Source organism: Spea bombifrons, chromosome 4, assembly GCF_027358695.1.
Source record: "Spea bombifrons isolate aSpeBom1 chromosome 4, aSpeBom1.2.pri, whole genome shotgun sequence".
NCBI lineage: Eukaryota > Metazoa > Chordata > Amphibia > Anura > Pelobatidae > Spea > Spea bombifrons.
In genome coordinates, this window is record NC_071090.1 from 11,379,213 (window position 1) to 11,393,880 (window position 14,668).

At 41.1% G+C, this 14,668-nt stretch overlaps 1 protein-coding gene across 1 annotated transcript in view; it reads right to left on the reverse strand.

The window, feature by feature from the left end:
• Positions 1-14,668, reverse strand: part of ATP10B (ATPase phospholipid transporting 10B (putative)) — a 124,783-nt gene that overhangs the window by 45,989 nt on the left and 64,126 nt on the right. The window lies entirely within an intron of this gene.

The following is a 14,668-nucleotide window of genomic DNA, read 5'->3' on the forward strand; positions in this document are numbered from 1 at the left end:
ATATATATATATATATATACACACATATATATATGAGTCAGTGTATGTTGTTGGACAACATATATGTATATAACAGTGTGGTGTTAGCACGTGAGACCACATGGTGTTGTATGGTTTACCATATGGCATTATGTGTGTATATCATGTTGTGTTAGTGTGTATCTTTTGTTATATAGTTTTAGCATCCCTGTGCATGAGTGTATGGCGTTCGTGTATGTGTTACTGTAAGGTGGTTTGTGAGCATGTGTGTGTCTGTTACCGTACGATGTTAGAATGTGTTTGTGTATAGTATTAGCATATATTTATGGGTATATATGTGTGGTGTTATCAAGAGTGTGGGTGAGTGCAAGGTGTTAGGGTGTTAGAGATGAGCCTAGGGTTAGTGAACCCTGGCAGAGGGGGAGAAAGAATGTGTTTATGTAGGTGTACGGTGAGTATGCATGTTAGTTATGGGGGCCCTGAAGAAGTACTGCATCCAGGCACTACTAACCCTAGGCTCAGCCCTGCTCTCATAAGGCCTGCTTATGGTAAGATCGGATGGACGTGGGGGCCCAGGCATTAAGCCTGTACTAAGCCTACATATGTCTGTACATCCACATCATAGGTGTTACTTAAATGTGTTAAGCACCAACAACAGTGAGCTGCTCTGGATAGAATGGCTATGATATTATTCTCACAATGCAGAGGTAATGTTATAATGTGAAATTCTACAACTCTACGTAGAACTAGATCTCAAAGTGAACAAAGCCAATTGTTTACCGAGCATTCTTGTGACAAACAAAAATCTAAAGAGACTATATAATTCTGGTAATATTACTTAATGTCATACAGTTTGCTTCTTTAGTAGATGGCATTTATGATAATAGTCTAAAAAAATTACAGATTTTAAGCTTTGTTTCTTTCTCTGAACTTTGAAAGACGATTAAAGGTTTAATACGCACTTGTACTTGTTAGTATGCTTTACTGACATCAACAAGGCCATGTGTATATATATATATTACATGTCATTATGGAACATACTGCCGGAAGAGAGGTCGGACAAATCCAGTACAATAGTAAATGGGTTAATCAGTGATTCACCTATATAGTATTTTTTAATCTGCTGTCATCGTTCAAATGAACTGCAAGCATAGGCATTACCAATGTTTTTTATCCTTCAGATGAGAGGATAAAGTTAACGAATAATAGCTTTCAGACGCTTTCTTTCCCCAACATTCATTTCCCCCCATGTTGCCTATAATTTAAATCTCATTGTTTACTTGTTTCATTTCGGAATTTCTTAAACATCCATCCTTTTTAATGTATCCTGGATTAACCAATCCCTTAAATTAAATTCCTTGTAGCTTAAAGTTGCCTTCAAACTAGTAGGAGTAAGAAGGGTATAGCTCTTGCCTCTCTATTAACTATGGCATTGGAAGTAAAATCCTATATTCAGAACATTGCGGTACAATACAGAAATTAAAAATCAAAGGACTGAAATAATCACTTTAAAAGAAAGAAAGTATTTACCCGCTGTACACCAGGCATATCATGTTATTAATCTCCTTGTCCGACTTAAACCTCCTGAAGTCCTCCCATACATCCTTGATTGCGGTTATTGCAAGAATAATGCATATAGGTATGATGGATACTGCAGGCTGAAAGGCATTGACCACAGGGACAAAATTCAATGCGGCTAAAGCCACAAAGTACATGTTTGCGAATCGATGGAACTGCTCAAAGAGATTCTTGGGGATGAAAGAAAGTACGGTGTACTTGGTGGTCTTGATTTTGTTGGTTTGGTAGCGGCTGTTGGGGTTTTCCTTCCATTTGGAGCCTTCATACAAGAGATTGGATTTGATTGTTCGAGGGGAATCCTCCTTTTTTCGTCTGCCTCTGATAGCCCTTTCCCATTTCTCCGGAGTTATTAAAGACATTGTTTGGCATGCAGCTAGGCTGCAAAGTGAAACTTACTCAAAGACTTCGCAGAACACCACGACAGACAGATCTTTGCCTTGGCATTATGTTACCTTCAACACAGGTTCTCAATTCCTGGGCCCTGCTAAGTCCGCGAAATCAAATTGAAAAGAAATCCCAAACGTTAAGATAGCTCCTTCATGTGATTTGTTTGCCGGCAGACTATTTCCTTTTACACTTCTTTCAAAGTACACCTGTTGAGTGCAGACGTCATGCCTGTTACCTGTGTCACTGTATAAACCAGTTAGTCCTGAGATTGCACTGCTGCCTCTGGGTCCTAAAGCTCCCTGCTTAATAATCAACTGCCGCTGCTAACTCACATGTACTTTACTGGGATGGCAGTCTGCCAAATGTTTTACTAAGACAGTAAGAACTCATGCTATAAATATGTTGGGTAGCAGCATACAATACACTATTGTATAGGTGACGGTTTAGATGGCTGTGCATAAGTATAACTTATATTTAACCCAACTAATTTTTGTTTTGTCGGTGGGTTAGTTCTCCTTTGTTTTCTCAACAGTATTATTCTATATGTAATATGTTTAGAAAAAAAAACACGAAGTGTGACAACTCACAATAAGCATTTTAGATATTCATATTTAATATAGTCCTGTTATACGTTATTGGTTGTTTATGTTGTAGATAGATTCACTACTCTACATTGTGCAAGGGTATTGCAGGTGCGTTAACATTTTTAGTGAGTAACAAATGAGTATATTAGTGGCTACTTTATTAATGAAGATTTGAGGGAATAGTAAATACAAAACTTCGTTTTTGAATAATGAAAACAACAAAAGTAACCTTTTATAAAATAAACTTGCTTTTTGAAGGGTTAGTTTAAGGTGGGCCCGATTCCTGGTGGGAGCCAGAGCGCCTTTTGTCATGTAAAAAGAAGTGTATGCCTTGGGCAGAGATTTAAAGGATTTAAAGGAAAGGTGTATAATGAATAACCAGTTTTGCCTTAGAATGTGTGGGGGAGGGTGTGGAAAACACCTCCAGAGTCATAGTGGGATAACACTACTGAAAGTAGCCTTTTACAGCGTTCAAACTACTGTGCAAAAGGTTTGCACTACTGAAATTACTGTAACCATTATAGATAAGCATATATATCTATATATATCAAAGCAAAGGAGCAGGCATTCTATGGCACAATATACCGTTTCGAGAAATGGTTGAAGAGACTACCTCAGCTCAGTGAGATAAAAAAAAGGCATTCTAAGGTAAAATGGGCAGGAAACCGGTGGAGATATTAACATTCATAGAGTTTGGGTGGAAGTGTGAAGGCCTACAATTACCATGTTGCATCCTTAAGAACACTGAACGCCTAGTAGGCCCAAGGGAATAACTGGCCATGACTTATTGTTGTAACTAGAGCTTATAGTTTTTGTACACCTCTGGTCCTTTTTCTCACATGTAATAACATAATACATTTTACACACACATATATACACACACACACACACACACACACACACACTATTTGGACAAAAGTATTGTCCTCTTCATTATTGAATTCAGGTGTTTCGATCAGACCCATTGCCACAGGTGTATAAAAAAAATTTGGTGGGGTGGGGGCAAGGAATAATCTAGGGGGCAATAGCCCTCCTTGCCCCCCTTTAGCGACACCTATGAATGCCAAACGTGGGATTGAGTAGTGTAAAGCACGCCGGAGCAGTGGAAACATGTTCTGTGTTGTGGCAAATCACGCTTCTCTGTTTGGCAGTCTGATAAGCGAGTCTGGTGTTGGAGGATGCCAGGAGAATGTTACCTGCCTGACTGCATTGTGTCAACTGTAAAGTTTGGAAGGATAATGGTATGTGGGTGTTTGTCAGTGGTTGGGTTTAGCACTTTACGCCCAGCAAAGGGAAATCATAATGCTTCAGTATACCAAGACACTTTGGATAATGCTATGCTTCCAGCATTGTGGGAACAATTTGGGGAAGGCCCTTTTCTATTCCAGCATCACTGTGCCCAGTGCACAAAGCAAGGTCCATAAAGACATGGTTGGATGAGTATGTCGTGGAAGAACTTGAGTGGCCCGCAGTCAAGTCGCGACTTTAACTACATCAAACACCTTTGGGATAAACTGGAATGGAGAATAGGAACCAGGTCTTCTTGTCCAGCATCAGTGTCTGACCTCATAAATGCTGTACTGGATGAATGGGCAAAAATTCCCACAGAAACATTCCAAAATCTAGTGGAAAGCCTTTCCAGAAGAGTGTGCCTACATCAAAGTGGGAGGACCAACTTCATAATGTCTATGTATTTAGAATGTGATGTCATAAGTCCCCGTTGGTCAAGTATCGTACTTACATACACACACAAACATCATAAAAAGAATAAAACAAACCATCTATGTTACTATAAGGCTTAGGCCTTGATGGCAGCAAACAGCAGCTACTGGATATACCAACTGGATCACAAGTATCAATTAAATATTCATTTATTGTTTTTTCCAGCCTTCGAGGTCTGTAGTTGCTCTGGCTTTATATCAGGTGAACACCTCCTCCTTACTATATTTTAACAACTTATGAAGCCATTGAGCATACCTGAAACACTCCCAGGATAGGCTACCTGGAGCTCTCCTACTTTTGGGCAACTGGCTTCATGAAGATTGGGCCTTTAGTAGGAGGGAACTGGAGAGCAGGGATAGTGGGCAGGATGTAGGGAAAACACCGGCCATACACCAATTCCTGAGGGTGTTACTAAATCAAAGGTCCCTACATTATTATTATAATTTACTTTTATTTGGTTGCTCTACAGGAAATAAATAAATGCAGACAACTATGATTAGCAATGTATTGAAGCTTTATTTTACAATTCTATAAACTGTAGAGATGGAAACAAAGATTCATTGACCTCAAAAGACATCTACCTCTGAATTTACCAAGTCATTCTTCAGCACTCATGAGAGGAAAAACCTCTTGGGGAGGAATCCCTCTAGTAAAATGGTTAGAAGGAGGGGCTGATGGTCCATCGTTAACATTGTTAAGTATATGTAATGCAGTAGATGCATCCAGTTGTGATGTCCAATCTACTTACCAGGCAACTAAGTATAAACCATACCTCCCTATAGACCTTGCTTTCTCAAGGCAGTCTCTATTTTCTGGCAATGCTAGCAGTAGAAAGAGGGAAGTGCTCATGCTTTGTAGAGAGCACCGGTGAGATCATACTAATGTATTGTGTACATTACTGGAGGATTAAAAAAATAAAATAAAAAATTACCAGGAAAGGTTAAAGGATCTTAACATATATAGCCTGGAAGACATATAATACACTGAAGGCATTTAAGCAAGTATGGGATAGGCATGAGAATAAAGTTAGATATAAGATAAGGCCAGGGACTAAGGAAAGTATTCAGGGGTTGGGCAAACTGGATGGGCCAAATGGTTCTTATCTGCCGCCACTTTCTATGTCAATGTAATTACCGATATTTGCCAAGTATGGATACTTTGTTAAATATTAACACAAAGCAGTCATTAATAGCACTTACATGACATCTTTCAATGTTTATACAGATCAACTATAAATGTACACCAGGAAAAGATATGGCATAAGGGTTTTTTTGGTTGGGATACCAGAGTTGAAAGTTAAAGAAGCCCACTTTAAAGGAAAAATGGTATCTATAGCTACTGATTGTTATGTATGCCTTCCCACTCAGTGTCTAAAAGGCATCCGTACCATTTCTAGTACACCTTTTGCAGCAGAACACCTTCTCCGTGGTCTGACAATCTAGCAGGAGAGCACTTCCTTTAAAATCAATGAGAAAGCATTCTGTGCATGCGCACAGGGACTTGTTAAACTCCCCGAGAGATTTACTAAGCCACCACTGAAGATAAACCACGCTTCAGGGGATATCCTCGGTCAACACATCCCCTGAACAGAAAATAGCATGGGGAGCGGGGAAAAGGGTAAATGCATTTGTGGGGATTCCTTTAGCCTTTTAAAGTATGTTCATTAATGAAAACTACCTAAAGCTAATGTTTTTTTTTTGTTTAGCTATCAATGTTATTGTTTTGAAGATATTTAGTTCACCTCATCCATCTCTTACAAAAGCAACATGATCCAATCAACAAACATTCAGCAACAATCTTGTAATCTCCCGTCTTGACTACTGCAACAACCTACTTACCGGCCTCCCTCTCTCTCCCGACTATCCCCCCTCCAATCTGTCCTCAATGCCAATCTATCTATCGCAATCTATCTCACCCAACGCTCTGCATCTGCCGCACCTCTCTGCGAGTCCCTCCACTGGCTCCCCATCCATAGCGGGATTAAATTCAAAATACTCACTCTATCCTACAAAGCTCTCACTAACGCCGCTCCCCTCTACCTATCCTCCCTCATCAGAAAATATACTTCAGCTGCCCTCTAAGATCCAACAATGACCGGCTCCTCACATCTTCACTCATCACCTCCTCCAATGCCTGCCTACAGGACTTCTCTCGCGCAGCACCAACCCTCTGGAACTCTCTTCCCCGTGCTGTCTGACTCTCGCCAACTCTACCCTCCTTCAAACGCTCCCTAAAAACTCTTCTCTTCAGGGAAGCCTACCACTGACAAACATCAAAACTTCTCTCTCACCCACTTACAACCTTTAACTCGCCCTACATTAACATCATTCACTACCACGCAGTCCTCACCTCCTGTTTCTCACCCCTTATCCACCTAGATTGTAAGTTCCTGCGGGAACAGGGCCCTCCATTCCTCTTGTATCTGTATGTCAATTGCTGTATTGTACTTGTCGTTATCTGTATCATTTTATTCTTTGTACAGCAGAATCTGTCGGCGCTTTATAAATAAAGTATAATAATAATAATCATCCCAACCAAGCTTGAAAAAAACATTTAAATACTTTTCGACCTGGCAGGTGTAGCTGTGTATTGTTTAATATGGATAAGTCTTGTGCAAATGGACCAAAAACAGTTCAGACAAATTTTCCTTTTCATTCTTGGCCTGTTCAGTTTCACACAATCATTTTTATTTCTTTTTCAGTTTCGGATGTAATTCTGAGGGCTTTTTTCGTTCCGAAAAAAAATAAAAAGTAGTCACCAAACCTCACTCACACTCATGCTCTCTCACACTCTCATTCACTCTCTGTGTCTCCCTACCTTCTCCTGCAGAAATGGAGACAGGGACATGGAAATGGTCCGTGAAGAAGATAGGGAGACATTGAGAGAGAGTGTAAGAGAGACAACAAATTCCGAGCTCTATGCTTCTTTGTTACAAATTAACGAAATTGTCAAGATTCATTAAAATTAAAGTTTGTATGAATCCAAAAGTCTAGACTGCATGTGTATAGAGTATGTGCAATGTGTTGTTTAGTATGCTTGTGTATGCTAGCGTGACAGTATTATGTAGTTTATATGTGTGACTGCGTATAGGATAGAAAGTATGTGAAAAAGGTAGGGTTTGTTTAGTATGCTTGTGTCCAGGGTAGCGTGACTGCATTATGTTGTTTATATACGTGACTGCGTATAGGATAGAAAGTATGTGAAAAAGGTAGGGGTTTGTTTAGTATGCTTGTGTATAGAAAAATTAATTTTGTCCAAAACAAAAAGGTCAGGAAAAAAAGTTCCTTGTCCTAAAAAAAAAAAAAACGCAGGAAAAATTTGTTTACATTGATTTAACTGTAAATGCAACTTGTTAACTCAAGTCTCGTGTTAATTGCGCAAGACTTCTGGTGGGAAGGGGGAATGAGACAAATACGTGATTTATTATTATTATATTTTATTTATATAGCGCCAACAATTTATGCAGCGCTTCAACCAATACATAGGTTCAAGGGGTATGGCAAAACTAAGATTGACAGACTAAGAAAAACCTCAAGAGGGCCCACTCACAATTGGTTAGTGGTTAGTTTTGGTCCATTTGTGCAAGTCTAGTGAATAGACTACTCTAACTTATTCTCAATTGAATAAAGAGGTATATTCACAAATACCCAGCCTGGACTTAATATGTGCTTCACTTACAGCGGTTGCTTTGTAGTTTTCTCCTACTTCCAAATAAATTCGATTCAAAAGGTAAAAGTAACAGAAGCAAAATAATTGTCTTAAGCACCCTCCTTCGTAAAGTTATCCAATACACGTGGTTGTACAAAGATATAGATTGCACACAGAGTCCATGTAGGTCACGATGTCCAATATAATGCAGCTTAGGCACATACTAGAAGCAACTACATTCAAAAACAAGTAGAAAAACGTACATGTCCACAACTCTCTTCTGGTGCATCTGAATTTGAGGGCTACAACTCCCACCCCCATCATCAACATTCTGGTAAAGGGTAATGGGAGCTGTAGTAAAAATTGCTTACTGCATACCTGGGAACATTCCAGATTTCAACCGGAGACTGCGCGGGAAGAGTAACTTCCTCAGGTCTCTGGGCCATAGTGCAAAATCCCCCCCCAACCAAATGTAAAGCTGTTGGGCTAGCTCCACCCACAACATCATTGGCCCCACCCACCATCATCAGCCTACCAGAAAGGGAGGGCTCCGTGTAGCGATAACCTGGAATTTATTCGCATACCTGGAAACTTCTGAGCTCCAGCTACCTGGAGCGTTTCCTCACGGGACATGGCCATAACTGCCCACTGTTTAAACACCCCCCCCATTTAAAGGGGCATCTTGACAGGCCCTGCTCTCAGCCCATTTCCCCTTTAAATGGAGGGTGTTTCCCGAATCCACACCTAAATCCCCGACCCGGAGAACTGAAGTTTCACCAGGAGTTCCCCGGTCAAACCCCGAGAGTTCCCAGATATGGTTATTAGATGTACTCATCTGTCCATTTTTTATAATATATATATATATTTAAATAATTATAATTTAAAAAACAAAGAAAACAATTATGGTGTGTTTTAAATTTAATAAAAAAAAAAAAAAAAAGTAAGGGTGGGGCAGAGTGTTTCAGAGTTGAAGGGGTGGTGATCCCTATGCAGCAGGGATCAGGCTTTTTCCTTTACCTGCATGCCAACCAACTGATCTCACAATTGACCAGCCAGCTGGAACTTTAATTCTTCTCTAACTGCATCTGCTATCATGGTTCTGACTGATTACTGTTTAAAGGTAGCAATAAGAACTTTTTTTTTGTATTCTTATTGAAGATGTACATTGGGCCTGTACTCGCACTGTACCTGGTGCAGCACCATCATTCAGAGTAATACCACATCCCAACTATATTATCACTCCACGTCTCACAGCACACAGGGTAGGGTAAGAGAGTGGCGGCTGTGTTGGCAACTTGAAAACAGCTCAGTTGCTAGGCTAATGAATTAGCAAAGTGCACTAATCTCCTGCAGGACATTGGCAATGGTGAATTTGCAAATTGGACTTTAGTCCCCTACTTGCATGTAAGTTTCCATTAGCAAACTCACACTTCCTGTTTACTTCATAGACCTTCCTTTATTTAACCACTTAGTGAGAAAACTCACGAAGGGCAGAGTTGTCCTGAGAATTAAGCCAGATGGGAATTTTCATATCTGGATAATCATTGAAATGTTTCAAGGGCTTGTTTGGTACTTCTCACAGGGAAATTTACCATCAAGTTGTGTAACATGCGAGAACATGGAAGCTGCAATTTTTCCACTGGGCGACGGAATTTGCAGAGGGTTGCTGCGGGTGGAGCCCAGGCTAAACTTAGGTCTTTGTTAATATACCTATTTATTTATAGATAACTATTTCAGTAGACTATTCACTAGACTTGTGCAAAATGTTCTTTTTGTTTGTCTTCATGCACTTCTCCCTGATATCAGCTCTGTTATCCACATGCTTCTGTAAAAGGGCTGGATTTCCGCAAACACCCCCTCCCCTGATTGGAGGAACAGGGGAGGCTCCGCCAATTTGCAAAAGTACTTCAAGAGGCCAGAATATTGCAGATGGATTCGTGCAAAGAGAGAGGTGCAGAGCAGAGCTCCTCTTTTTCAGGAGAGCGGCAGAACAGGGTCCTACATTTATTTATATTACATATATACACATATACACTGTATTATTGTTTTATTTAGTAACCAAACTCCCCCCCCCCCACAGGAGAGATCTCTATAATGGGTATTCTGAAACCGATGAAATAAACTAATGTACTGTTACCTCATTTAGAACAATGTCTTCGGAGGGGGGCAAAGAACAGTTGGGTTTGGTTGTGTTAAAAGCTGAAGTCAATATCCTGTCTAACCATATCACGTTACGTGCAAATGGTAAGACTAACGTAGATGTTTACTTTAATCTTAAACTGCACCTGTTAACAAGGAGGTTGGTGGAAAGGTCCCTTCACTATGGAGAATAAAAAAAGCTTTATATAGTAAATGATTAATTTTTTTATGTATTAAGAATCATTGTTTTCTTCTAATTCTCTATACTGTGCCAGCATTCTGTATTTCTATATTTCTATATTTTCATTAACCCTACGACTTCACCCTGCTCTGCAGTTTGTGTGTACATTTGTCTGTAAGATGCTACCTGTAAGTAACTCAGAAAACCATTTACAGGAGTGGCGCATACATACATACATATATATATATATATATATATATATATATATATATATATATATATATATATATATATATATATATATATATATATAGTTTACATATACTGTATTATAGGCAAAATATCGCCTACTATACTCATACCCACCAGACATTGTGGTTTCTGGGTACTGACTATAGGAAGTACTGACAGGATAGTTTGTTAGTTATGTTACAGCTCCCCCACTTCAATATACATAACCACACTTGCCAGGATAGTTTACCAAGAGGACTCCCTTCTAGATTAGTGGCTTTGCAAAGGGAAATTACTTGACATGTGAGCAGGGAGTAAGAGGAGACGTGGGGGGGGGGGTAATGACTACATTACCCAGAGGAGAAGAAAAGTGACCCAGAGGCCTGGGAAAGCAGTGCTGCAACCAGGCCCGGACTGGGACAAAAAATAGGCCCGGGCATTTAAGCCTGAGCAGTCCATATTTATTTATTTATTTATTGTTAAAGCCCACCCGTACCATCTTTGCATTTAATCATTCACACAAATCATTAACACATTCATTAATGCAGTCTCACAAATCATTCAAGCAATTCATCCACACATGAATTCATTGTCATACGCATTCACACAATTCATCCACACATTTATTCATTCTCATACGCATTCACACTACCCCCTCCTTTTCACTATGTTCCCCCTTTTCACTATGTAACCCCCTTCCCCACTTCACAATATGTACCGCCTCTATCTATCCCCTCTCCCCCTTTCTCACTACCTAACCCCCCTCTGCCCCTTCTCACTGCACCCCCCTCCCTCACCCTACTTACCTTGTTGCCGGAGCAAGCAGCAACTGCGACCGCGCCTGTGGCAGGGCAGGATTGACTTAGGGGCTGATGGAGCTGCAGCTCCAGGCCCCCACCTTAAAATAGGCCCAGTCAGGACCGGACTGACTGGTCCTATATGGCCGCATTAACAGAGAGCCCCTTAAGCCCGCCGCAACTACCCCCTCCTAACTATCTACCCTCTCCCTCTTTGAAGTTCACTTACCTTTCAGGAGTCCTGCGGTGGGGGTGCAAGGCCTCTGCCTCCCAGCTCTGTCACTGTACGGAACAGTATAGAGTGATGGGAGTTATGATGTACTTTTAGAGCATAATTAGATCATGAAAAAGACATTGGAAATGGTACAGCATAACACCCATCACTCTCACACACTTACCAATCCACACGTATACCAATCCACACGCATACCAATCCACACGCATACCAATCCACACACATACCAATCCACACACATACACCAATCCACACACATACACCAATCCACACACACATACCAATCCACACACACATACACCAATCCACACACACATACCAATCCACACACATACTCATCCACACATATACACCAAACCACACATATACTAATCCACACATATACACCAATCCACACATATACACCAATCCACACATATATACCAAACCACACATATATACCAATCCACACGTATATACACCAATCCACACATATATACCAATCCACACGTATATACACCAATCCACACGTATATACACCAATCCACACATGCATACCAATCCACACATGCATACCAATCCACACATGCATACCAATCCACACATGCATACCAATCCACACATGCATACCAATCCACACATATACACCAGTCCACACATATACACCAGTCCACACATATACACCAGTCCACACATATATACTAATCCACTCTCACTTAATGCTTTCCTACCTTTCCTTTCTTCTTTCAGCTTCTTTTCCTCTGCTTCAGTTCTTCTGTCTTCTCTGTCTTCTTCCGGGTCAGAGGGCACGGACAGCGGTGGGCGCGGCTTCAGTGTTGTGCGCCGGGATCTGGCAACAAACCCCGGCGCACAGCAGCTGTTGCCGCGCGGATCAAAAGGGAGCGGTATCGGAGGTCTTTGACCTCCGGCTCCCTTGAGTGATTTTAAGCCGGGTTCAACCCGGCTTAAAATCACTCAAGGGAACCGGAGGTCTGTTAAAGACCTCCGACACCGCTCCCTTGCGAGCCTGCTCCTCCAGCGGCGGACATTACTGTCCGTCTCTGGAGGGGTGCCGGGTGCCGACCCAAAAGGTCGGCCCTGCCCTAAGGGGCCGGGAAGCCCCCACCAGGGCCGGCCTTAGGGGTCTGCGGCCGCACAGGGTTTAAATTAAAACATCGGGGGTTTTTTTTCAACTTTATTTAACATCCTCCATGTTAAATAAAGTTAAAAAAAACTTTATTTAACATGGAGGATGTTAAATAAAGTTAAAAAAAAAAAACCCCGATGTTTTAATTTAAACCCTGTGCGGCCGCAGACCCGTAAGGCCGGCCTTGGTGGGGACTTTCCGGCCACTTAGAGTGGCGGACCCGGTCGCAGTTGCGGCGGGCTTAAGGGGCAGTTGCCCCTTATGCCCTGCGTTAATGCGGCCGTAGGTAGGGTAGGGGCCTGGAGCTGCAGCTCCATCAGCCCCTAAGTCGATGCGGCCCTGCCGTGGCCCGGCCCACCGGGCAAATGCCCGGTGTGCCCGATGGCCAGTCCGGGCCTGGCTGCAACAGAAGACTCTGGGACAAAACCAGATAGCACCCAGGTATCCACATTATGAAGGGCCAATCCTAGTGAGTTTCTACTGCAGAAGAGCTTAGGTGGCCCTGTATAATGTATTGGCAAATCCTTGAGAGTTTTCTTCATGCTGGAAACATTTGCTATTAAGTTAGTAGGCACTTGACTCAGGAGACTCAAGTTGGTGATAAGGATCCTTCATAAATATTCACTGAAGGAACTTCAAGGAACATGCCAAAATCCGAAGTCTTGAGTGGTCCCTAGAATGTTTAGTGTTTAGCCATGCTAGCCCATGATCATACTTGAAATTGTTCCCATATCTCACATACTGAACTTGTGAATACCTTAAGGACAACATAAAACATTTAGAATACAGACATAAAAACATGGAAACTGACAATCTAATCTAGCTTTTTTGGTCTTTAGCCTTATTCAATGTCTGGGATAGTACTACGCTTACCAGCATCTTTCCACCAGATGTTTTTGGTCATAACCTAAAACTAGAGATTCGGGGGCTGAAAAGTAATGTACTGAAGGGGCGATGGATTAGCGAAACTAAAACTAACAGTGAGGGAATTTAAACACGCATGAGATAGGCATAAAGTTATCCTACATCTGCCACTTTTACCCCGTGGGCCAGACCAAATGATTTTGTGGGCCTTTTATGGCCCAGATGTTCCCCACCCCTGGTCTACAGTAACATGAGTTTAGGCAGCACTTACACACGGATTGTCATTTTTGTGCTCTTATGCAGCGGATTTTGGTAAATCTGCATTTAAGAGGGCAGAATTTAGCACTGCTGCTCTTGTCACCGTTAGCCAGATATTTTGAAACATTATACTATTGAGCTTCTAGCTTCTACTTGGCCCTTGCAATGTAGCAATATTATTGATTTTGACATATTCACTTTAACATTTTCTATCATGGAAATCACTTAACGGGAAATTAAATGTACTATAACTTTCACCCAGGGGAAAAAATCTAGCATGGTGAATCAACTTTACTGTATATTATAGATCTCTATCTGTCCATATTACCCAAGTAGACTTACATATTCTTTCCAAGTATACAACATTGAAGAACATATGCTTAATGGGGTTTACTCCACGCTATTTATAGCTGAATTTTTTTTTTTTTTGCCCTTTAAACATTTACTAATCTTTTGTTTGTCTATGCAGTTATTGCGTCACTTCTTGTCCTGTCTCTCTGGAGTTTACCACAAGTCTTAAATTTTTCTTAAGGAGACGTTGCATTAATACACACTATTCTCTCTTCTCCTCCCTGCCCATTAACCATAAGTTCACCTCTGTCACTAACACCTTACACCAATAAAACTCATGCCACCATAAATAAACATGCACACAAACACCCAGTTGCACATGCTAATACCAAATACCAACACTATGCACCCGCCTTAGTGCACCCCTGATTTTGATTTCTGCAGTAAAGTCCAGCATTGCATTCAAAATGATCTCTAAGTATTTTGCAACTAATAAACATACTAAGCTGTATTTCCCAGGCTGCAATCTGTTTTGGCCTTTGGCACGGATTGTGTGTCTCACCATACTGGAATTAGAGGTACGGGATTTACTTAGAAAGTACATGCTGTTAGGCAATAGCGTCTAATTACTTTAAACCTTTGCCATTG